This window comes from Peromyscus maniculatus, chromosome 5, assembly GCF_049852395.1.
Source record: "Peromyscus maniculatus bairdii isolate BWxNUB_F1_BW_parent chromosome 5, HU_Pman_BW_mat_3.1, whole genome shotgun sequence".
Classification (NCBI taxonomy): domain Eukaryota; kingdom Metazoa; phylum Chordata; class Mammalia; order Rodentia; family Cricetidae; genus Peromyscus; species Peromyscus maniculatus.
Window position 1 is genome coordinate 71,695,895 of NC_134856.1, and position 22,692 is coordinate 71,718,586.

At 40.7% G+C, this 22,692-nt stretch overlaps 1 protein-coding gene across 5 annotated transcripts in view; it reads right to left on the bottom strand.

Moving 5' to 3' along the window:
• Kiaa1217 (KIAA1217 ortholog) overlaps positions 1 to 22,692 on the bottom strand; it is a 796,433-nt gene that overhangs the window by 378,830 nt on the left and 394,911 nt on the right. The gene's annotated exons all lie outside the window — the stretch shown is intronic.

The window sequence follows — 22,692 nt, forward strand, 5'->3', positions numbered from 1 at the left end:
GAACTTTCAGTTGGTGGTTAAATATTTGCCTGTGAAAGGTTGGTTGTCAAGCCAAGCAAAGTGGTATGCAGCTGTAATCCCACACCTGGGGAGACTGAGGCAAAGGGATTTTTTTTATGCATGCATGTGTTTATATGTATGGGTAGGTGTGCCTGCACATATGTGCTGAAGTCAAAGGAGGGTGAACTTATTCCTTTGAGGCAGGCTCTCTCCCTGAACCTGGGGCCCATGTTCTCTCAGATAAGCTAGAAGTCACCAGGCCTCCGCCATCCTTCTATGTACATGCGCCTCCTACCTGAGGTTACATATATTCACAAGACAATCGGCTTCTTATGTGAGTCCTGGGATCCAAACTCCAGACCTAAGATTGCTCAGCAAATGCTCTTAACTATTAAGCCATCTCTCCAGTTTGCTTTGCAGTTTCTTGAAGAAGAAGATTAGATTATTAACTTGAGAGTTTTTTTTCTTTCTGGACCTAAGCATATCATGCCAAGAATTTCCATTTCAGCATTCCTTTAAGCAAAATATCAGAAATTTGAGGGTTTTAAAAAAGTTTTTTTTCAGTTCAAAGTATTTAAAATTTCTCTTAAGTCTTTTTCTTTGATTTTATAAACATTTTACATTCATGTTTGGAGATTTTCCTCTTACATTCCCATTTGTTTCAAAAACTTGGACTTATGTGGAATATTTGTATAATAAACTTAAATTCTTCCAAACTGTCAGCACAGTGTTATTGTTCGTTGATTATCTTTTGCTTGATGAGTGAAGATTTTCTTAGTTCTTTATGTACCAAGGAATTTTGTATTGGATTCAGATGTTTTGAAGGCTGTTATGAGAACTTGGTCCTTTGGAAAATGGTCTTTGTTGTTTGCCAGGTGAAGACCTGATTGGTTACAAGCCACCCACCCCAACAAGCCTTTGGGTTGTTAGTCCACTGCAAATTGAATTGTCTGAGACTTTACAGGTCTAGGTCAATCTGTATTTCATCTACTGTCGAATGTCTTCCCTGGTCCTGTTGTGGTTGTCTTTAATATGGTTCAATGCTTTATGGCCAATGTATGTTATATAAGCTCAGATATATATGTACTCTGTATATGTGCTAGGGAACGATCCCATGAGTTCGTGAACTGAGTGGTTGTTTTTCTAAGCTCCTTTCTCTACACCATTTCTGGGACATGGTACTTTTTAGTTCCTTGAGGCTTCCCAAGAAGTCTAGGATTTTGTTGCTACAGCTACTTCCTGAGATGATCATGTTCAGGGATAAGTGGTGGGGAGACAGACAGACAGGTACTTCTGCCAGTGTCCTATAAGCAAGTTTCTTTTCCCCAGGGAGACGATTTCTGTCTTCAGGGTTGGACTCCCATTGTCCCCACTGCTATTAGTGCCACTATGAGACTATTTGGTGGTTTGAATAAAAAAATACAGAGAACTAAAAAGGGAAAGAGAAATGCTTCCTCTGAGCTTTAGGAAACTCATTTCAGAAGAGCCACGATGCTTACTTCATCATGTGGTGGTGCATCATAAACAATTGTTTTGTCTCTGGTGACATGGAGGATCTAAGGGATGAGTCGAGCTTGTTTATTTGGGAAGGGCTTCAAAGCATGGCTGCAGCGAGATTCTAGCACGTTTGAACGTGGTGGAGGAAGTGAAAACTGACAGAAGATGGAGAATACACACGAACACAAGGGCTGAGAGTTACAAACACCAGAGAAGAGCTTTAAGGTGCAGTAAACGGAATAGAACAGCTCTGAACTGCAGCTTACTTTTCCTGGTTTGGTCTGACAGATGATTGAACGCTTTTGTACAAAAACCAGAGCCCTGAAAACAGAAGGATATGGTGGGATTGTAAAACGGTGTGCCACTTTGGTCAAACAGTTTGGTGGTTGGTCAAAACAGAAGGCACTGTTACTCTGTTATTCAACAATACTACCCCCTTAGGCATATATCCTCAAAGTACTGAAAATGTACACCTACAAAACGTGTCCATGAAGGTTTACAGCAGTGTATTGCTAATAGTCAAAAAGTTAAAACAACTCAAATATTCATCAAATACTGGAGAGAAATAAAATGTGGCATATTCATACAATGGAATATTATTAAGACATAAAAATGAATGAGAAATTGACAGATAAAATGACTTTGGTGAACCTTCATAACTTCATTTGAGATCTTTACATTTATAATTTATAAATACATTTGGGGTTATAAGTTATAAATATACTGTCTCCTGTCAACATTGTATGCTTCTATTTGATGATTTCTGTGTCAAATATATGAAAAATTTTTCCAAGTTAAAAAAAAAAAAAGAAACTCATTTCAGTTTGGATATGGTGGGACAGGCCTGTGATTTCAACACTTGTAAATCTTAAAAAATAATAATGTGAAGGAATACTGTGAATTTGGGGCCAGCCTGAGCTATACTATAAGATTTAAAATAAAATAAAGTAGGACACAGACCTGGCTCTTTTCTTGTTGTTTGGCCAGGAATAGGGGAATTCTGGTATCAGTGGCCTTTGTACAATAGTGCCCACTTCCCAATTCCAAGCTATGCTGAGCTCAGGCAAAGAGATGCTGGAGCTCACAAACTAAATAAGCTCACTGCCATTTTGATGGCACATTTGGATTCTGATGTTCCATCCCAGGGGGCTTTTAGTCTTCAACAGCTGCTTTGTTCATTCTGTCCGGGGCCATGCACCACTATTATTTAAAGTTGTTTTAGAAGTTCTGGACAGTGCATAAGACATGCCATGGGGGTGAGATATTGACGTAGGAAAGGAGACAACATGATTATCACTTTGAGTTAGAAGAGCTTGCATTCATCACTACTTATTGGATGTTACCTTATATCACTTTCTACGAACCTCTTACTAAACCTATGAGGCAAATATAAACCATGTAAGGTCCCCAAGATCCTATAGACAGTCAGTGAATAAGCCAACATATTAGCTCAGGTAGCTTAGAGCCTTTAGGACATGTGGTGAGCATCTGCATGTGTGTGGTGGGGACAGAACTCAGAACTCATAGCAGGCATGCTAGATAAGTGCTAGACACTGGGCTCTAGCCCCAACCCCAAGGCCTATGTTCTTACGTAAACTAACTCCTGAAAAAAAAAAAAAAACATTGAAAGAGAATAAAGATGGAATGCTTAGACTGTAGTAAGGCATACTATCAAGGTATAATAATTGAAATATTTCAGTATTGCCATAAAATGATGCACAGATGAATAGGACAGCATAGATAATTGCAAAATAAAATCTGTAAGATATGATAAGTAATATATAATTAAGGAAATATCATGATCCAACAAGAACAAAACAAATTGTTTGGAGATAACTGCTTGACTAGTGAGGGAAGGAGTAACTTAGATCATATGCAAAAGCCAAATTCCCAGTGGATATACGTTAAAAACAGAAATGGTCACTGAACTTGACAAGCATAAGTAAATGATATGAACTCTTTATTCTGTTATTATTATTATTTTTGTTGTGTCTTTTAACATATAGCCCTGGCTATTCTGGAACTCATTCTGTGGACCAGGCTAGTCTTGAACTCACAGAGATCTGCCTGCTTCTGCCTCCCAAGTGCTGGGATGTACCAAGCTACCTGGCTGATAATCTGCACTCTTTAAAGAGATTTTCCAAGCAAGAGAGAGATGGAGCAGTGGGTCAGAGCACTAGTAGTGAAAGCTTGATGACGTGAGTTGGATCCACGTGACCCATGTAAAAAGCTGAGCATGGTGGTGAACATCTGTAATCCCAGAAGTCCTGTGGTGAGATAGGACACACATACACACACACACACACACACACCACCACCACCACCACCACCACCACCACCACCACCACCGCCACCACACAATAAATAAATAAGTGGGAGAATTTCCTAAGCTTAACAGTGATTATTTGGTATATTAAAAGTAGTAAAACTCTTACAGATAAATAAGATGAAGCAAAAACATAAGGAATGTTTTGAAAAAGTCTACAAATGGACCAAAGATTACATAGTAGTGACAAAGTGCCCGTACAGATTTTAGGAAAACATTTAGCCCCTGTGTAAATAAACAGATGAAGGGCATAAACCAGTGTTTCTTTCCTCATGAACAACTAGGAAAATGTTCAACATTAGTAACAGTGTACATTCAAATCAGACCAGAATATCACATTTGGCTTTGAAAGGGTTAACATATTATGGCTTTCGGGCTTGTGGAATAAAACTATGGCAGTTTAAAAAACCTTTAGACACTGAATTTATAATATATGTAAAGTTTCTTAGAAATAGAATCCCATTTTAATTCATGAAAATTCTAGGACTATACTCAAAGAACTAATTCCAAATGTGGGGAGAGGACAAAATGATGCTTTACATAAATAAAAGAGATGGAAACATACAACCACAGGAAATTAGCTAAGTATGGATCACCCATGTTATGGAAATCTACACATCCATTAACATTGTGTCTATAAACAGTTTATAATAACATGAAGGTATTTCATTTAAAATTTCATTTATGATTATACATACAACAGCAAGTATGTTAGGAAAACAAACCCTGAGGCATCCATGCCTACAATCTCAGCACATGGGAGGCAAAGGCGAGAAGATTACAAATTTAGGGCCAGCCTGGTCTACACAGTGAGCCCTTGTCTCAGAAAAATAAACCAAAAAAGTAGAATACAAAGCAAGCAAAGCACAGTGCAGCTGGAAGCCACGGGTGGCCAAGGTGGAGCCAGGCGTCTCTCTGCTGTTCTTTCTTTACAGCATCTGTGGGAGTCCTTCTGAATTCCTTCCTACTTTTAAAAACTACATAACACATATTCCCTTTTTGTTTTTAAATGCCTTCTCATTTGTGCTTTGAATAATTTATATATTAAATGTGTTATTTAGTTCATAATAATTTAAACCAAAAACAACAACCTTCACCCTGACATCAATTCCAACCTTTGGTTTTTAAGATTGTATAGGAGAGGAAGGTTTTTAATAAGATGATGCCAAAATTGAAAAGAGAATGAACAGATAATCAGGTCCTAATACTTAATGTTCGGGATGAATGGGATATCTGTGATTCTGGAACCTTCCAAATACAACCTTTTTTTTTTTTTTTACTGTCTTCAAGTTTGGGCTTGGAATAACCTGGTTGAGTTATGAATGACTTGTAATGGTTTATTTAATAATACAATTTGGCTCCACTTTTTAAAATGCAGGCATAAAGATAAACTCAGGTCTCAACAATTTAAAAACAAAGTTTCAGCAAAAATCTCTGGCTCTTCGCCCACCTTAATGATGCCAGGAGTCTCAAGAAAAGTAACATTGCTCAAATATTGTGTTATCTTCCAAAGAAGATGCAGTGAGGCACAAGAAAATGCTGTTTGTAAAGTGTCAAGTCTCTACTCAGAATCATCAGGGGAGATACTCTCCTGAGGCCCAGGAATGCTCTGCCACAGCCCAGGCAGCTGGCTTTCTAGAGTGATAAGACACAGGCATGTGGGCATTTGGTCTCTGTGGGATTCAGCCATTGCCACGCCTGGGTGCCTGCAGCAGAGAGAGCTGTGGGTGCTGCCGGTAGCAGTGAAGGCAATCTGAGATTCTGCAATCTGTAGGCACCTTGGTACTTGCATCATAGTGGTGATGAGGCCAGGGATATTTTTACTTTTGAAAATGGATTAATGATTATAAATGCTTTCTCAAATGTGATTTCATGCTGTGTTTGAAATAAATATATCAGAACTTATATGTTACAAAAATACCATCCCCCTCAAAGGAATTATCTTATTGCCATTTTATCAGTTTTTTCTTTCCTGGTTTAGTATTTTTGAGACAGCATCTCACTATGTCGTTCAGGATGGTCCCAAACTCATGATCTTCCTGCCTCTGCTTCCTGAGTGTTGGGATTACAGGTGTGCACTACCACAGTCAGCTTGGGACTATCTTATTTTTGGTGTCTCCATCATTCAAGACATGTTTGATGTTCTACTTTGCATACTTACACCAGAGATTATGGAACACTGGAAAATCTTTTTAGTGTTCCTGATGTTTTGACCTTTGGGGGCAGACTTAGGACTTTCATGGGTCATCAAAATGAACAAGCTTTGTGAATAAAGTGGGAGTCTAGCTATACTCTGAGACAGTTCCAAGAATCACCGAGTTTAGTTCCTCCCTGATGTGGTGTAGGGCTAGTTCAACTCTCAGCCACTCTTGATAGGAGGACTAGGCACAGAATATGCTATTATTGGAGCTGGGAGTTTTCTTTGCAAACAATCAGATGAAATTCTATAATAATGAAGCCGATGCTTTGTATTTATAATCACTATAAAGGTCACAAAGACTAGTAATACTAATCAAAAATACACTCTAAAAAGGCAGGACCATCAGTGTGAGTTTACAGCCTCCCAAGAAGCCTATTCATTTACTATATTTTGGTCTATCTGTCCCTTCCTTTGAAACATTGTTCATATTTAATAGTCCTGTTACTATGGTAAGAAACCTATTGTGGGAAATTTGTTCACTGTGTGAAGATGTATTGATGTGGTTGGTGTAATAAAAAGCTGAACGTCCAATAGCTAGGCAGGAGAGTCTAAGAGGGACTTCCAGGCAGAGATAGACCTCTGGGAAGAAGATAGGCTGACTCGCCAGCCAGATGTGGAGGAAGCAGGTGGACAGTATGGAGATGAGGTAATGATCTTTGTAGAAGAACATAGATTTAAACATATGGGTTAATTTAAGTTGTAAGAACTAATTAGGAACAACCTTAAGCTAAGGCTAACCTTCCATAATTAATAAGTCTCTGTGCTGTTATCTGTGAGTTGGCAGTCTGAAAAGGAAGTCAAACAACAGAATACTTGGACAGACAAGACATACAGGGAGATGAATGTTCATACAATGAATTCTCACATCCTTGGTATGTTCCTATTTTCAAAAAGATTTACTTTTATTATATTATGTGTGACTATATGGTACATGTGCACAGGTGCTCATAGAGGCCAGAAGAGGGTTTTGGGTCCCTTGGAGCTAGAGTTACAGGTGGTTGTAAGTCAACTCACGTGGGTGCTGGGAACCAAATGTGTGTTCTCTGGAAAAGAGGCAAGCGCTTCCAAACCCTGAGCCATCTCTCCAAGCTCTCAGTCCCCATTTCATAAATCGTAATCCTGAATACAACTTTAAAATGTTTTTCTTCATGCCTCTTTTAAAATAGAGACTTCTGGACAAAATTTACCCATTTCTTGATGACTCAGAACTGTCCTTCCAAACATGAATTACCCAATGTGTGTAGGGACTTGAGCAACTACAACAAAAATAATATGGGTATATTCCCAAAGCTTGCAGAGAGGCATGCATTCTTTACTGTTATGATGAACAGATTCCTGTTGCTATTGGAAAAGATCTCTTTGCTTACATTTTATTCCCCTCTTGTAGACGGCTCTTCACTCTTATGTGTTATTATTCACATGTGGGAATCGCATACTCCAAGCTTCTTCCCTATTTGCAACTTCAGCTCCCTGGAAAGAATTACCAAAATGTCAAATGTACAAAAATTGTGTCCAGAATAGATACAGAGGCTAATGGATTTACACCAGGGCTGTTGGTTTTGGTAAACCCAACAGAAACTACAAGTATCTGATGGGAAAACCACAGAATCCCTCTAGTCTAGCAAATAATGGAAGAATTGGATCTTAGCAAGGCAGTGCACTGCAGAATACTAGTGGTTTCCCCCCATGATCTCATTGTTGAATGGGGGATGCAGTTATCTGCCACTAACAATAACTAGCATTGAGACTGGATCACAGAGAGCTATCCCAGGGAAAGATCCAAACTCAAAAATCGAAGGATGAGGGGCTGGAGTTGCAGTTCCATGGTATAGCATGCACCAATTCTCCGCATAAAAACTCCAAGCAGGAAGCTAGCAGGATGGATTCGGCTGGATGCACATGGCTTTGCATCATCATGAAGTTGAGACATCCTAAGCCAGGGACTGTCTATATGGCATGTTTAAGAAGCTGGAGAGGGTTACCACCTCATCTTTTTTCATGAGGATGCTAAAATATCTTTGTACTGTCTGCTCAAAAACCATACACACAGAGAGACACCCAGACACCCAGACAGACAGACAGACAGACAGACACAGACACACACACACACACACACACACACACACACTTTTGCATCTAGCTGAATTTTTAACAGATGACAGCTTATTGGTACGTGAGGTGTCACTTGAAGCCCACTTGATGGATGGAGAAACTAAGGCTTAGGAAGCATCTCAGCAGAGCTGGGAATGCAGTCTGCCACCCACCTCTCAGCACTCCTTTCCGACATCATGCAGGGGTCCCTTCATGCTGTCTGAGCTGTGTTACCTTATCAGCTCTCACCACTTTGGGGCTGTATGAGGCTTTAGGTTTGTCCCCTCGTAGGGTGCTGCTCTTCCTGGAAGCTCGTGAATGTCTTGGGTTTGTACACCTCCTTCCCATTAACCATTTGATCTCTGCTTTCCGGAGTGTTTTGCATACAGAGGACTTGACCCACAGACAGCCCTGCCCTGCCGATTCCCTGAGACAGGGACCACAAGTCAAGTATCATCTGGCATAGACTGTCCATCACTTGCTCACCACAGCGGTCACAATATTGTTTGTGTCTATCTGAAAGGAAGCCTCTCTTCTCCATACACATTTGGACTCCCAAGCCTACTTCAGGCTACACACGCCACCTACAATCATCCCTGCTGAGGTTACCATCCGCAGCCTACTGTCCCTCGCTCTTGTTCTTCGTCACATTCACCTCCTCCTTGGGTACCAACCTGCTCTAGATAAAAATTAATGACCCACACCTCACCGGGCACTGTAAAGCAGGCACTTAACTACCTACCAGGAAGGTCAGCTGAGCTCCGAGGATTTTATTCTTGCCCTGGTTACCTGACCCAGCCTTTGCTGTAGTTTCAGGGGAGCCTTCTGCCGCTTGCCCAAGCCGGAAGCACACACTTCCCCACCTCTCAGTACCCACCGCTCGATGCTCGGCTTTAACCAAATGGAACTAATTGCTGTTCTTTATGCATCTGCCGTGTTTCTCTAGCTCCTCGATGTTTGTTCTGTGAGACATGCCTGGAACAGCACTCCGACCGCCACCTGTGCTCCCCAGCCCACCCCAGATCTCTCTGATCCAAATCTCTTTATCTGTTAGGCTCGCCCTTCTGCTTTCCTTCTGCACGGTTCCACTCCACATTCCCCCCTTTAATTCGTAAAGCACTTCATTTGTACTTTGGGAGAACTTCACCAGATTCAAATGTAAACAAACAGCACTTTGAACCAATCAGCAACATTAGGTTATAGTCATAAAAGATTAAAAAAAATAGTCACTGTCACTGTCCTTCACTGTCCCTCTGAAAGGTTCAACTTTGCCTTCTGCTCTGAATAAAAATTCAGGCAAAACTGTGATTTTTCTGATAGCTCCTGCTTAAGAAAAATTCCATATTCACAGTAGGCTACAAAACAGCCTCAATGAGAAATTCATAGCTCAACCCAATCTTCATCAGCAAGACCTCCCTCAAAGCTGACATGGCCCCACTGTCTTCAGCAGGCAAGCTGCTGTCTTCAGTGTGGAGACCCCGCCTGGCTTCTCATCCCTCCTGTCCTTCATTCACTAACTGAGGCCCCTCACCAACCTCCATCCCAGGTTGTCAGGAAGAAAGAGCAGAGGGCCCAGAAATCTTTTGAGGCTAGCAGAATCAGAAATGTACAGTGGGTCCCCTCTCTCTGGGGCCCTTTTTGTGAATCCCTTGGATGGTCTGCTCTTTTCACTTGGAGACTCCTGTGACACAGCTGGCTGCTTTTCTCCCATCTCCCAGTGATCTGGGGCCCCCTCCAGCTTTGCTCTGCTGGGGTGTCATTTAGCCTCTGGGCAGCTAGGTTACATGCACCTTCATCCTTTTGGGAACAAGCTGTTGAGGGGCAGGCTGAATTCCTATCAGCAGCAATGTCCCTTCACTGTGGCTGCCTAAACAAACTGCTAGGCATGGAGTGTCACCTCTGTACTTCTCATATTTAAACATCAGTCCACATCTTCCAAATCCAGTTCCTCAAAAAGAACTGCTGTCCTCCGGCATGCTAGATTTTAAAGGGGTTGGCAGACAGGCTATCCAACCCTCCTCCATAGGGATGACAATGGAAAACCCAACATTAAAGAGGTAGAAATCCGTACAAAGCTCTCTCAATGTTCCCTGAGGGGCCTTTTATGCTTCTTTGTGGCTGGGAAAGTTTTTAAGTTGATAGAACCCATTCTTCATTTCCCTTTGAAATTGGTGCCTTGATCTGCATTACCTCATTTTGGAATTTCCTATCTGTTAGAACCAAGAGACTCAGTTAAAAATTCCAGGTAAATGCCTTGTTACCCAGCTACAGAACAGTTATGAAAGGGCGTGCTCCTCTTGTAGACTGTGTACTGCCTGAGGTTGCAGAAGATGGCAGGCTCATCTCATATTCCTCATAGCATCCAAAATGCTTCCCAATAGGCAACCCAGAGCTAGAGCTCCCTGTAATGGACCAACCACAGAGCTCCTGTCTCACACTTTTGATTATCCTCCGTTCAAAACTAGGGACAATGCCATGGACCTCTCTACAGCTGTCATATCCTAGAGTCTAGGACCTCAACTATGCAATGGACCTCTCTATAGTCATCACATTCTATTTCCTTTCTGTTTTACTGGAAGCTAGATTTCATAACCCAGCATCCCTTGGAGTTAGGTGAGGCTAAGAATTGAGTTCCTGTCCACAGAATGGGAGAAGAAGTGACTATACCAGGTCCAAGTGTGGCTCCAAGAAACCTCCTGGAGAGTCTACCATGGCTTTCCCCCACTGGAGGAGTAAAATGTGGAGGGGTGGTGGGAATAAAAATCACATTGTAATTGGATGAGTGCTCATCCCCACACACTAGACTGTGTTGACAGTCATACTCACATCTTTATAGTGAGAAGCCACTGTGACATAGATATTGTTATTACAGGTGCTTAGAAATACAGAGTGCTAGGGTCTAGTAATGCACTTCTGAAAGCAAACTAAACACATTTTCTCACGATCCTGTCCCTCAACTCCTATGAGAAGACACCTGAGGTATATGTCCTCAAGTCAAGAAATACGGTCTACTTTTTCCTGTGGCAGTTCACACACTCACTGAAAAGCTAAGGCACATCCCTCTTTTTAGGTTAAGCAATTTTATCTTAGCTCAAAGAAACACACAGAAGTTTTTTTCCTCAGCTCGGTAGGCTCAAAATTCATTTTAACTAAGAAATATCATTGGTGAAGGTGGGGAGTGGGTACCGTTGTGGAATGCCAGTGTGGGGACTTGGCTGCTTTTCTGCAGGATTGTAGTTCAGGATGTGGTAGGCTGTATTTCTGGAATAGGAGCAAGACAAGTTCATTCAACCATGCAAATTCAATTAGAAGCCTTGGACTTATTTCCTGTGAAAATGTGTTCTCTATACTGTGCTTGCTCTGGCATTCTCTCCAGGTTTTCACCATAATAGGTCCATTTGCCCTTTAAATAACGCAGGATTGGTAAATGTCTCTGGTGAAGGAGGTGGAATTTGCACATCTTTCCTTCAGTGTTCTAAAGATAAAAATATCTTTAAAAAAAAAAAAGACCCCACGAAGTAATAAAAAACAGACAAACTATTATTGGTGAATAGAAAATCCTAGGTCCACAGACCTTAAAAGAGTCTCCAAGTGCATCTTGAACCTTGGATGTTAATCTGACTTTTAATAAAATATAGGAAAGCAATTTTATATTTTCTGCTTTTATCTGTTTCATTATTCAATAACACTGAACTTTGTTATAAGAAAAATGACATTTTCCTTTATATTTAAATGTAATCATTCATGCTGTAACTGAACACATATATTTTGTTCCTCCATGAACTATTATGGCTATCTCATCATTCTTGGTCATCTTTAACTTTTATCTTTTATGCAAGGGAAGTTAGAGGCTTTATCCCTAGATTAAAAGGCAGGGTTTAAAGAGTCATGTCCATCAATTGCTGCATTGATTTATGGTATCTTTTGGAATTTTGAGGTAACCACAAAATTGCTGGAGATTTTATACAGCTGCAAAAGTTGATGATGGTGATCAATCATGTGGAATTGAAAACATCTTCTGGCTATGTGAAGTTTGATACTATGGAGAACTTACTATGTGCTAGTCCTCAGGAACAGGAGAAGGTGATGCTAATAGATGCTGCTCTGATTTGTATAAATGGCTGGATGACTTATCTGTGATTGGTTGGTTGCTCAGGTACTAATTTCTTCATAGTTTTCAGTTGTTAGGGACTCCAGAATATTCTGCCTATGCTATGCACTAGACTGTTTTCTGGAAGCTCATTTTTACATAGGGAAGTTGGGTACCACCACTTCCATTAACCACTATGGTACAAATTTTGAAAATTAAAGATTTATGGATCTAAATAAGGTGTATAGGATACAAAACCTCATCACTGCCTCAAAATAGCCTCTAATATGGTTCCAGGAAAATAATGAAACGTTGCCTTCCTAGTGGTTGGCAGTCACATATTCTTATTTAGAAAATGAGAGTTGGTCATATCTTTGAAGCTAATAAAACTTCAAATAACCCAATAGCCTCATTCAGTTAGTTTTCATGAAAAGGTTGACTTTTAACTTGTACACAGAGGGAGGAAGTGATGTGGACAGAAAGAGACAGTGGGAAAGAATGATTAACAAGCTCCTGATGCTCTTCAGAGCCTAAGGCTCACTGCTCTTAATAAAGGGGAGGAAGAAGCAGTGGGAGTCACTGGGAAGTGAGGACAGGGCAGATGTGCAGAGACCATGGGCCTTTGGTCCTGAGAGACACATAATTCTTCATCACAATAAGAATTAGCCAGTGAAAGGCCACACAAGGAGAAAGAATACAACTCCTGAGATACTGAAGGCCACATGGTCCATCTGGATAGGATGAAAGCAATCCAAATTAACTTTCTAGGAATGGATAAAGGAAGCTGTTCAGAAAGGGAGATAGATAAGAACAACAAGATGGCAGGATGCAGACGTATACAGGATTAGATGGAGATGCTCAAGTCACATGGCACCTGGAGGGCTATTTAAAGTCAAGACTAACAATGCAAGTGAAGAAAAGCCCTGTGAACTTAACAGTTTCAGAATGAAAAACTGATCTATATGTTAAAGACATTTAAATTATTTTTCCCAAAAACATATTCACACACCACTCAGAATTATGAAATCTATACAGTACCAAAGGCCAAATGGTACCTACACATGCCCTTTAAAACATTAATGCTGACATCTTGGAAAAGGAGGGCCACCCTTCCCCTCACTCCAGTAAGGTGCTGATTTCAATGACATTATTCATCTAACATTCCTGACTAAAGAAAACATATCAGAGGTAAAGACTGCCAGTTCCTTGTCCTGTATCTCCTTTATTATTCCTACTTACTCCTCTACCACACTGCAGCAAGGCCTCTAATTGAAAACATAAATTAAGCTCCAAACAACAAACTCTCTGCAGAACTGTCTGCCTCAGCATTTTCTGTGCATGGTAGGAGTTGTGTGTTTCTCACCAGCTCGGTATGGCCCACCTCCAGCACTTACTTCATCCCACGTGGACCCAGGGAAGACCAGGATAGCTACCCTGCAAAAACAGGGAATGAGTTCTTTGCTTGAAGGCAGAGACTGCACTTTAGCTAAAGTAAGGTTAACTGGGATTCTTGACAACAAGATTGTCCTTTAATAGTCAAGGTCAGAATAGGTCTTGGTAATGACGGCACAGGTATCATCACTAACAATGGAGGGCGATGTAGCTAGGCATCATTAACATAGTTTATGAAGGTGAAAATAAAACTGTTACCGTTCACCTTGAGTCTCTGGCCCTGGCTTCGGGTCCAAGTGGGAGCTCTTAAACCCTTGTGCTTGCTACTCATCCTAATGGGTAGTGCAAGCCTATGCTCCGTTTCTCCCGGGACTTCACGCTCATTAGCCACAGTCACCAATTAAAAACTTTGTCAGAGAACTAAGGGCTTTGCCACAGCACATGTAGAGGCCTGGAAGCCACTTTCGAGTATCACATGGATGAGTGAGTCGCCAGGACACGCCAGTGGGTTGTGTACATTCAGACAGAAGCAACAAAAGCAGCCTGAAAAGTTTGAAGTCAGCACTCTCTGAAAGCCCCTCCTTTTCATTCCAAAGGATAAGGATTTAAACTTTTTTCATTATCCTTGCTGATCCCATGTATTTTAAATGACAAACATTATAATTATTTTTATAGCCAGTGACACAGTCCAGGATGCAGCCCAGACTTGATAATTTTCTAGAAATGGTTACTGACCTATGTAGACCCTTCCTTGCAAGATGAGGGGTCGAGTTGAGGTTAACATTCTGGCAAACCACTTAGGATCTAGAGTAACAACTGTTTGGTGAGGGATTATTGCCATTGTAAACCACTGACAAGGGCTGGAAACGGTAATTCTTAATTAAGAAAATCACGACATCAGCGTCTGGCCTCTCCTCATGCAGCTGACAACTGACCCCACCTCAATTCCAGCACACACAGAGAGAAAGCCAACAAAGGAATGGATTTGTTTTTGTAATGATTTGTTTTAGATATTTAATCTAAAATAACAAGCTGGGGCTTTGGAAATAACTTTGGATACTGTATGCAGAAAGAATATTTGTTATTTTTATATGAATCTTGTGTTTTGATTTCAATTGTCTCTCACAACTGACTTATTACTAACTTGTTGCTTTCAAAGAGAATTTTAGGAGAAATATGGCTTAAAATTATTGCATGTTCACTGGAGGTAATAAAACTTCCCATGGTGTACATTGTAAAAAAAATCATGTTTAGAAAGTTTTCAATAACCTTTAAACTCAACAATTATTTTAATTAAAAATTAGTTGATTATTATGTGTATGTGTGTTTTGCCTGCATTTATGTCTGTGCACCACATGCATGCTTGATACCTGAGGAGGCCAGAAGACCATATCAGATCCCCTAGAATTGGAATTACAGGCAATTGTGAGTTGCCATTTGGGTGCTGGGAATTGGACCCAGGTCTTTTGGAAAAGCAGCTCCTCTCTAGCCCTGTGAATGTTGTTTTGTTTGCTTGTGACTTGCAAATCATATTTTACTGGTGAAAAGTGAAATAAGCTGGGGGCATAGCTCTTTTGGCAGACAACTTGCCTACCATGCACAAAACTCTGGATTCAATCCCTAGCACTGAATGAAACAGAACATGGTGGTATATGCCTATAAGTCTAGCACTAGTGAGGTGGAGGCAGGAGCATCAGAAGTTTGAGGTCATCTTCAACTCCACAGATAGGTTGAGGCAGCCTGGGATACCTAAGATCCTATCTCTAAAACAAATGAATAAATAGAAAATGTAACATAATTGGTGATTAATAATTTTGAGATGTCACAAAAATTATATGCAGAAAATCAGATTAGAGGTATATCAACAAGAAAAACAGACTGGGTACAGCCACCTATATTTCTTGGGAGCTATGATAAATGGTAGAGATAGGATGCGTTAACAACAACAATTATACAGCCTTGTTGCCCAAGACTTGGCTTTAAACTATACACATTCTGTAAGATTTGTTAGTAAAATGTTTCAAGGTAGTAGGAAAATTATGAAATTCTAGGACTAGAAAGAAATGTTTTTTTTTTTTTTTTTTTGTTTTTTTTTTTTTTTTATTAAAACCCTTTGGTTTTTGGGTAGTGCTGAGAACTGAAATCAGGGACCCATGCAGACTAGCCAAGTGTCCTACCACTGAGCAATGCCCTAAGCCATCTTTACAGCCCCTGTGAGAGTATGTCCTGATCTGCTAAGGAAAAGCAAAACCCATTTGCATTGTTTCAGAAAATATTATCCGTGTCTCTGCAGTCCATTCCATGAAACTGTTCGCTAAGTAGGGCACAGGCCTTCCCTAAACCCCACCCCATAATTCTCAGCACAGTGGGCTGTGTCGAGTTTATTGTAGACTTTCAAAGGCATGTACCTCCTCAGAGGTTATATAGCAATACTTCAGGGTTATATTACTTTAATAATTTTTCAAGCTGGTTTTTGGAAAGTCTGCATTTCTACAGAAGCTAGCAAGAAAAGTGCACAGAAAATATGATTTGTGAACTTCTTAGATTCTAAAAAAAAAAATCATGTCAAAAAAAGCCAAAGCTCAAGTTCTTGTTCTACATTTTTTTTCCTCAAGAAAGCCTGAAAAATTCCCCACTATAAACACTTAGAAATAATGGCTAAAAAAGACAATATTCTTTCAAATCCATTGCTAAGCTTGCATCTCCGAGCAGGAGAGAGAGATGTGAGACAGAGATCCAAAAAGGAACAGTGGAGCCTGAGAGACGGCTCAGCAGTTAGGAGCTCTTGGTGTTCTTCGGGAGGCCCAGAATTGGGTTCCCAGCACTCACACAGGGCAGCTCACAACTGTCTGTAATTCCAGCTCCAGGGCATCTGACACCCTCTTCTGGCCTCTGTGGTTCTCTGCACATATATGGCATAACACAGACACAAAAATAAAAATAAAATAAAAAATAAGAAATCTACCCAATTTAAAGAAATGAACTAAAAAACAACCACACTGATTTGCAGTTAGGTACTGACAGTCTTGATGACAGAGAAGCTTCAGTGTGAACTCCACACAGGAGTCGGGGACAGCTGAAAGTCCTACAGAGCTGAAGGTGGTGACTCATGTCTACATCCCAGTAATTGGGAGGCTGAGGCAAGAGGATTGCTGTGTGTTTGAGGCTAGCTTGAGCTACAGGGTGAGATCTTGTCTAAAAAGGAAAAATAAGAAAAGGAAAAAAAAAAAAAAAACAGGAAAAAAGATTCGGGTCTGGAGCCATGGCTTAGTTGGTAAAGTCCCGCCTTTGAAGCAGGAGGGCAGGCGTTCTACCCCAAGGACCAATGTAAGACGTTGAAAACGGAAGCACACTTGGAATACAAACACTGTGGAGGTGGACACAAGTAGATTCTTGGGTCTGCTGGTGGCCAGGCCGCTGCATTAGTGAGCTCCAGTGAGAGTCACTGGCTCAAAAAGCAGGAAGGACAGCTCCTGTGGTACAACACCTGATGCTCTTCTCTGACTTCCGTACACACACACACACACACACAGAGAGAGAGAGAGAGACAGAGACACACACAGAAACAGAGACAGAGATAGACACAGAGACACACATACAGAGAGAGAGAGAGAGAGAGAGAGAGAGAGAGAGAGAGAGAGAGAGAGAGAGAGAGAGAGAGAGATGCATGCACCCTTCTAAATGAAGCATTGAAAAGCGTCACAGCAACCGGACATGCTAACAGCACTCCTGTCTCCTGGAAGCTGCCAAGAGAAGAGAAGGAAAGTGTCCACTCAGAGTTAATAAGCAGACTGTGTGTGGTCCAGGCAACACAAGTTAAAAAAATAACCTAAGGATTCATCTGTGCTGTAAATTTTAAAAATGGAAGGAAAATGTCTCCGAGGAGCTGGCTGTACCTACTCTATCTAGTTTTACACAGTATATATCCTACTGAAGATGAATTCAGAATCCCACATCATTAATCACACAGAGAACACAATCAACCAGAAATAGTATGTAGCACTTGAAGCCTAAAATATTGTTTAACCTACATTTAAAATGACTAAGACAAAAACGAATGAAAACTGTATGAAAAGAAAAAAAAGAAAGTGTTAAACTAATATGGAGAAGGACTAGAAATGAAAAGAGCAACTGAGTGAAAAGATTGATGGATAGAGGAAAGAGCTATTAATACAGAGCCAAAGAATAATTAATGCTCTGCAAGGCTGATTTAAGAAAATACTGAAACACAATACAGAAAGGTAAGGGGATAAATGTATCTAAGAGCTGGACATGGTGGTATGTAATCCCAGCACTCAGGAGACACAGGAAAGAAGATCTCAAGTTTTGAGGTGAGCCTTGGCTACACAGTGGTACCCTGGATTAACAATCAAGTGATGGAAGCGTAGTATACACACACACACACACACACACACACACACACACACACACACACACACACACACACACACGGGGAACAGAAAGTATGAAATGAACAGAAATAGAAATGCCTATTAGGAATTCCTGAACAATAGTAGAATTTTGAAGGGGGAATATTCCAAGATATATGTCTGGATATGTCCCAGAGGTGCTCAGTTATAATTCCACAGAGTTAGAAGAGACGATCCACAGAGAGCTACATCATAGTGAGAGGGAAGAAGAGCAAAGACCAACGGGTCTGAAAAGCAACAGAGACAAGAGGCAAGGACTCACAGAGCAACAGCCAACATGATAGCCCTCCAAGGCAGAACAAGTGACAGGAATAAGTAGGGTATCTCATGGCATGTGAGAAAATACCTGCTGGTCTAGACCAATACACTCAGCTGAAAGTCTGCCCGAGTCTTGAGGGTATTTGCAATCATTGATGGGTCTAGAAAAGCCAAAGTTCTTTTAAAGGTAATAAAAACTAATAAAGTTCTTGCAAGATTGAGTTTAAAAGAGAAAAGGGAAGTGACAGTTGTGTCTGTGTGAAGAAGGGTGACAGGTATAGATGAGGAAGATTTTTAAAAGGTGAATACCAAGAAGATCTTTGCGCCCTTGAAAAATTCAGGCAGAATGATCAATTTGCTGCAAACATAATGTATAATTATTCAAGAAGAAGTAGAAAACTTGGACTGGCCAAGAGAAAAATGGGATCATTGGCTAAAATCTATTCACAGCCACATAGATTGACCAGACCTGGAGCTTTCAGGCAAGTTCATTCAGCTTTCAAAGTGAAGGTAATTCTAACTGTAAAAAAAAAAAAAAAAAATTCCACAGAGCAGAATGAACCAATTATATTTTCCAATTCATTTTCATGAGGTAAGAGAAATGATGCAAAATGAGCAAGAAAAATTACATGCCAGTTTCAGTTATGAATCTAAAAGTCTAAGGAAGAGGCCAGCAAACCAAATTTAGAATGAGCATTTAAAAAAAAAAACTGTAATCAAGTTAGACTTATTGCAGAGTAGAATGGTTTAAATTCTGAAATTTTATTAATATAACTCATCACTGAATCCACTAAGAGACCATCCATTTCGATAAATGAGAAGAAAGGGCATGGCAAAATTCAAAATAGCTCCTTGATAAAACATTTTAATGAGCAAGTAATAGAAAGAAACTTTCTTAACAAGGTAAACTATATCATACAATAAACCCCCCAAGGAAATACCACTCCCAGCTGTAAAAAGCCAGGGGTATATTATATAAAACCTGGAATAAGACAATACTGCTATCTAATGTTGGCTCAAAGGGTCTAAAATAAAATGAGAAAAATAGAAAAAGATAAATACTACAAAGGAATGAACAGAACTCACATTATCTAGGCTACATGAGACCCTGCCCCAAAACAAAACACAGCAACAAAAAAGAAATTTCAGCACGTGAGTAAAAAGATACATCTATAGATCTTCACAGCATAGCTTTACATCAAAACAGAGTTGGTCCAAAGTCCTTCCAGGAGGAAAATGAATAAATCAACCTTGAGTTATTTCCATAACATGAAATTATCCTGCTGTTATAATAAACAACTAGACATCTATGCACCAGCATGGATAATACCCGAAACAGTGCTGAGTTTGAAGAAGTTACAGAAGGATATGAACGATGTTTTTCTTGTATTTTAAAGTGTGAGCACAAAACAAGACTTTAAGCATAAACACATATCCCCTGTCTGCATCTAACACATGCATCCAAGCTCAGCTGTGCCAGGACAATAACTATGTTAGGAGAGAGGGCAACGAGCAAAAGAGAGCAGTGGTTCAGCTGAGGTTGTAAGGAGCTTCATTTTAATTTATACGTGATATGAACTAAAGATGGGAAAATAAACATTTTTTTTTTTTTTTTTTTTGGTTTTTCGAGACAGGGTCTCTCTGTGTAGCTTTGCGCCTTTCCTGGAACTCACTTGGTAGCCCAGGCTGGCCTCGAACTCACAGAGATCCGCCTGGCTCTGCCTCCCAAGTGCTGGGATTAAAGGCGTGCGCCACCACCGCCCGGCGAAAATAAACATTTAAACTTAGTAGTTGGTTTGTAGATAACTATGATATGGTTTTAGATGCATTAAAATATTTTTATAAAAAGATAAAGGAAGAATGTGATTGGTATGATTATAGGACATGTCTTCATTTTTTTCAAATCACTACAAAAACAGTAATATTTTAAAACATAAAAAGTAAAAATAATCCTTGTGCTTGCTTTAGTTCTGCAGCTGATTCCTGATAAGTAAATCATTTTACCATATTGGTTTCACTATCGTCCTATGCTAAGTAAGGGCATGACAGAAACATTCTGGTTCTAACTGCCAATGAGAACCAAAAGTTGGGAAAGGGTAGTATTTCTGAGGTTATCTAGTCTTTCTCCTTGGAGGTCATCTGCCAAATTTGTACTTCATCCTGAGGTACTAAATTTGTCCTCTGATGTAATAATGGGCCATTTGAAAAGTAGTACCCTATGGGTGCTCAATAAATCGCCTTCGAGCTGACAATGGGAAATCCATGTGGCCAATCCAGATCAGGAGCAATGTGAAAACTCAGAACGCCACCCCCTCTGCCAATGACTGCCCAGTGACTTCCAGCTCCAAGTCTGGGAACTTACTTCTTTGGTCATTCACTTGTTGATTGTCTGCTTTTGTGAATGCTTGCTCATGTCACATATCAATAACATCTATGTAAGTGATAGTATAGTAAAAGTCCCTTAATATATTTCATGACAGAAAAACATAAAAACAGACCCTTTCCTTTATTAATTTGAAAGACTTCATTTCATCCTCTAAAAGTTTTGTTTGGTCATAAGGAAAACCCGGCCCAACGCAAACAACTCAATGCATTTGCTCACTAATGTGCTGTTTTCTTCTAAGAATTATGGTGCTTCTAGCCAACAAGGGCTAATTATCCACAGAACCCTGCAGAAAATGCAGCACAGAAACACACAGTGTGGGGTGAAGATATACTTTCCATAAATACTGATGCAGGGCTGAGATAACTAAAACCCACTTCCAACATGTGGGACACAACCTCACTCAAGTCTCAATTCTCCCATCTCCACCCCATCCCTGGCTGGCACCAATTCTCTGATACGTGTTTTATGAAAGACTATCTGTGAACTGAAATACAGGAAGGAGGAGAGACAGTATACAGCCTTAGTGGCTAGACTGAATGGCAGAAACCACGGTGCCAAAGGCAGAAGGAATGTGGGATGGGAGTCAATGGGAATATTCTAAGACAGATTGTTCTTCATCTGTTGAAATATGACTGAGCGAAGGCAGGCATGCCATGAGCATTATTGAATACCAGCATTTCACCCGACAACTGATGGCAGTCAATAATCGTTTGATATGATCATCATTTCATCATCGCCTGCTTCATAGGCTATCGCTGGTCCACTGCGTGTTTATAAATGAGCTATTCAGAACAAAACACTTGCTTTATAAAGGAAAGTGGCATGAGATGGCTTGGTGTCTTTTGAAATCCAGCAATGTAATTTCCATTGAAGCCTAATAGTGCTCCCACTCAGGAAGTAGATAACAGGATGTGAGTGGAGAGAAAACATCTCGTGGTTAAAGACTGGAGAGATGGCTCAGGGGGTAGTGTTTTCTGGGCAAGCCTGAGGACGAGTTTGTACCCCTAGCGCTTAAGAGAAAAGCTGGGTGGGCTTGAGGAACTCAGATCCAAGGCTTGCCTGGCTACCTTCCTCCTCTCTGTCTTTGCCAGGCAACTGTTCAGATTTCCAGCTTGCCTGCTCTGCAGATTTTCTTCTCAAAGTCTAATAAAATTGTCATTGAACTTCCTTTCGAGACCATTTTTAAATTCTCTTTTTTTTAGTGAGACTTAAAGCCAACCCCAACTTCTCCGGTAAACACAACAGGAAAAAAACCATCCAATGAGTGTTTTCTCACCTGGTGACCAAGGAGCACAGTAAGTAGAGAATGCTTTACATTTTTTTTTTTTCTTGGTGCTGCTCGGAGTGAGACCCGTGGCCTGACTTATGCTAGGCAACTGCTCTACAACTAAGCTCCAAGCCCACCCCACCCTTCCATCAAGACTGCCACAGTTGATGTGGACCTGACATCCATAAAGGGGCTGCTGGCCATCCCCATGCCTCAACAAAGGCCAGTGCAAACCCTTAAGCACAAGTAAACCAGAAAGCAGGTAATTTGTCTGAAAGTAGCAACCATGTGGCATGGCAAAGAACACATTCGCTCTGTGTCATTTCTCACAGCTTCCAGATGACTGTCTACCTCCTCTAAGCATGGGTTAGTGGCCCTCCACGGTTATACCATTGGCACACAAACGTGGGCCACAGATTCCTATTGCTCACAACAAGCCTTTGACCTAGGACCACCCTGAGCTGCTACCACACCATGGAGGGGAAGAGTTAAAGGGCAGCTATAGACACGGAATGATGCACTCTACTGAGGAGAAATAGCAGATGGCCCGGCAGATAATGATCTCTAGCTGAAGCGCTTAAACAGTAACCAGGCTGGTTTGGAGAGCATTTGGCTCTGAGGAAACAGGAGGAACAGGAACTGTTTCTTGGAGGGGGAGGCAGAGGACATTCAAATGCTAGCAGAGGGTGGAAGGAAGGGTGACACAGAGGTGTGGTTCGACTATCATGGTTTCTCCTTTTTTAAATGCTCTCTTC